The sequence below is a fragment of the Trichechus manatus genome, unplaced genomic scaffold (genome assembly GCF_000243295.1).
Source record: "Trichechus manatus latirostris isolate Lorelei unplaced genomic scaffold, TriManLat1.0 scaffold00247, whole genome shotgun sequence".
In the NCBI taxonomy this organism is placed as follows: domain Eukaryota; kingdom Metazoa; phylum Chordata; class Mammalia; order Sirenia; family Trichechidae; genus Trichechus; species Trichechus manatus.
The window spans coordinates 1,845,111-1,849,307 of NW_004444183.1; positions in this window are offsets into that span (position 1 = coordinate 1,845,111).

Genomic DNA, 4,197 nt, shown 5'->3' on the forward strand with positions numbered 1-4,197 from the left:
AGGGCGCGGTGGGAGCGCCGGGAGCCAATCCAGGAAGATTGCGGCGTAGCTTTCAGCCAATCGGGACCGGAGGCGGAGCGTGGGCAACGCCCACAAACCGCTTGGGGCTAGGACAGACAGAAGGAGGGGGACAGGACGAGGGGCGGGGCTGTGCTGCTGCCAGAGGGCGGGGCGGGGCCAGGCCTCTGAGTCCTCCTGGAGCCCTCCCCTCCTCTCCAACAAACCAAATCAAACACTGCTGTGGAGTGGGTTCTGACTCTTAGCGACCTGCAAAGCGATTCAGAAAAACAGGCTGCATCTATCATATTGTCCAACCTTAAAACTGGCCCACCTTAAAATAAAAAGTGCCAGGATATACATTTTATATATATATATATAAAATAATATATATATACACCATATATAATATTATTTACATACAGTATAAAAATAGAAAACCAAACCCGTTGCCGCAAGTAGATTCTGACTTATACCGATCCTATAGGACGGAGTAGAACTGCCCTATAGGGTTTCTAAGGAGTAGTTGGTGGATTCGAACTGCCAACCTTTTGGTTAGCAGCCAAGCTCTTAACCACTGCACCACCAGGACCTCACATATAGTATATGCATATAATATTATAATAATACTGTAAGTATATAATATTACATATGTATGTAATGCACCCATGTAAAATTTTAGTACATGTATGTTTATATATGTGTATGTATATAATTTACATACTTTTATTTTATAATTTATATACTTATATATATTTTATTGTTAGGTGCCATCAAGTCACTTCTGACTCATAGCGACACTGTGTAGGACAGAATGTATTGCTCCACTCTTACAATCATTGCTGTGTTTGACCTCATTGTTGCAGCCACTCATTAAGGGTCTTCTTTTCCTCTGACCCTCTACTTTACCAAGCATGATTTCCTTCTCCAAGGACTGCTCTGGCATGATAACATGTCCAAAGTATGTGAGACAAAGTCTTGCCATCCTTGCTTCCAATCTGCCCACTGGTCGTACTTTTTCCAAGACAGACTTGTTTGATCTTCTGTTCACCATTCTTTACCAACACCATAATTCAAAGACATCAGTTCTACTCTGGTCTTCCTTATTCATTGTCCACCTTTCACATGCATACAAGGCAACTGAAAATATGGCTTGGGTTAGGTGTGCCTTAGTCCTCAGAGTGACATCTTTGTTTTTCAACACTTTAAAGGGGTCTTTTGCAGCATATTTGCCCAATTCAAAACATTTGATTTGTTAACTGCTGTTTCCATGGGCATTGATTGTGGATCCAACTAAAATGAAATCCTTGACAACTTCAATATTTTCTCCATTTATCGTGGTGTTGCTTATTGGTCCAGTTGTGAGGATTTTTATTTTCTTATGTTAAGGTGAAATTCATATTGAAGGCTGTATCTTTGATCTTCATCAGTAAGCGCATCAAGGCCTCTTCACTTTCAGCAAGAAAGATTGTGTGATCTGCACATTGCAGGTTGTTAATGGGTCTTCTTCCAATCCTGATGCCACATTCTTCTTCATATAGTTCAGCTTCTTGGATTACTTGCTCAGCCTACAGACTAAGTATGTTGAAAGGATATAACCCTAACACACACCTTTCCTGATTTAAAACAAGCAGTATCCCCTTGATCTGTTTATACAACTGCCTCTTAGTCTGTGTACAGGTTCCACATGAGCACAATTAAGTGTTCCGGAATTCCCATTCTTCACAATGTTATCCATAATTTGTTATGATCCACGGAGTCAAGTGCCTTTGCATAGTCAATAAAACACAGGCAAATATCTTTCTGGTATTCCCTGCTTTCAGCTGAGATCCAAATGACATCAACAATGATATCCCTCATTCCATGTCCTCTTCTGAATCCGGCTTGAATTTCTGGCAGTTCCTTGTGGATGTACTGCTACAACTGCTTTTGAATTATCTGGGCAAACTTTTATTTGTGTGTGATATTAATGATATTGTTTGATAGTTTCCGCATTCTGTTGGATCACCTTTCTTTGGAATGGGCACAAAAATGGATCTCTTGCAGTCAATTGGCAAGGAGCTGCCTTTCAAATTTCTTGGCATAGACGAGTGAGCGCTTCCAGCATTGCATTCCTTTGTTGAAACATCTCAATTAGTATTCCGTCAATTCCTGGACCCTGGTTTTCCCCAATGCCTTCAGTGCAGCTCAGACTTCTTCTTTCAATATCACTGGTTCTTGATCACATGCTACCATCTGAAATGGTACAGTAATTCTGTGTATTCCTTCCATCTTCTTTTGATACTTCCTGCATAATTCAATATTTTGCCCATAGAATCCTTTAAAATTGTAACTCGAGGCTTGAATTTTTTCTTCAGTTCTTTCAGCTTGAGAAATTCCTAGAGTGTTCATACTTTTTGGATTTCTAACTTCAGGTCTTTGCACATTTCATTATAATACTTTACTTTGTCTTCTCAAGCCGCACTTTAAACTCTTCTGTTTAGCTCTTTTACTTCATCATTTTTTCCATTTGCTTTAGTGACTCTGCATTCAAGAGCAAGTTTCATAGTCCTTTCTGGCATACATTTTGGTCTTTTTTCTTTCTTGCCTTTTTAATGACATTTTGCTTTCTCCATGTATGATGTCCTTGATAGCATCCTACCACTCATCTGGTCTTCATCATTAGTGTTCAATGAGTCAAACCTATTCTTGAGATGATCTCCAAATTCAGGTAGGATACACCCAAGGTTGTATGTTGACTTTCATGGCCTTGTTGTGATTTTCCTCAGCTTCAACTTGAATTTGTATATGAATAATTGATGAACTTTCCTGAAGTCAGCCCCTCGCCTTGTTTTGACTGATGACATTGGAGCTTTTCCATCGTCTCTTTCCACAGATGTAGTCGATTTGAATACTATGTTTTTCCATCCGGTGACGTCCATGAGTATTGTCACCATTTATGTTGTTTAAAAGAAGGTACTTGCAATGAACAGGCCCTTGGTCTTGCAAAATTCTATCATGCAATCTCTGGCATCATTTCTATCACCAAGGCCATATTTTCCAACTACACGTCCTTCTTCTTTGTTTCCAACTTTCACATTCCAATTACTAGTAATTATCAATGCATCCTGATTGTATGTTTGATCAATTTCAGACTGCAGAAGTTGACAAAAATCAACTGTGGGTAAGAGTTCAGCTGCTAACCAAAAGGTCTGCGGTTCGAATCCACCAGGCACTCCTTGGAAATCCCATAGGGCAGTTCTAGTCTGTCATACAGGGTCACCGTGAGTTGGAATTGACTCAACGGAAATGGGCTTTATACAAGTACATATTTACATATTATATACATTGTGGAAGGAATGCAAGGAATTTTTGTACCAAAAAGAATTGGTCAACCTTCAACCATTTCAGACAGTAGCATATGATCTAGAACCAATGATATTTAAGGAAGAAGTCCAAGCTGCACTGAAGGCACTGGCAGAAATAGAAGGCTCCAGGACTTGAAGGAATACTAATTGAGATGTTTCAACAAAGGAATGCAACGTTGGAAGCAGTCACTCATCTATGCCAAGAAACTTGAAAGACAGCTACCTCACCAACCAACTGAAAGAGAGAGATCCATATTCGTGCCCATTCCAAAGAAAGGTGATCCAACAGAATACGGAAATTATCGAACATTAATATCACACACAAATAAAATTTTGCTCCAGATAATTCAAAAGCAGCTGTAGCAGTACATCCACAGGGAACTGCCAGAAATTCAAGCCGGATTCAGAAGAGGACATGGAATGAGGGATATCATTGTTGATGTCATTTGGATCTCGGCTGAAAGCAGGGAATACCAGAAAGATGTTTACCTGTGTTTTATTGACTATGCAAAGGCATTCGACTCTGTGGATCATAACAAATTATGGATAACATTGTGAAGAATGGGAATTCCAGAACACTTAATTGTGCTCATGTGGAACCTGTACATAGACCAAGAGGCAGTCATATGAACAGAACAAGGGGATACTGCATGTTTTAAAATCAAGAAAATGTGTGTCAGGGTTGTATCCTTTCAACATACTTATTCAAACTGTATGCTGAGTAAATAATCCAAGAAGCTGGGCTATATGAAGAAGAAGATGGCATCAGGATTGGAGGAAGACTCATTAACAACCTGCAATATGCAGATGATACAACTTTACTGTCTGAAAGTGAAAAGGACTTGAAGTAATG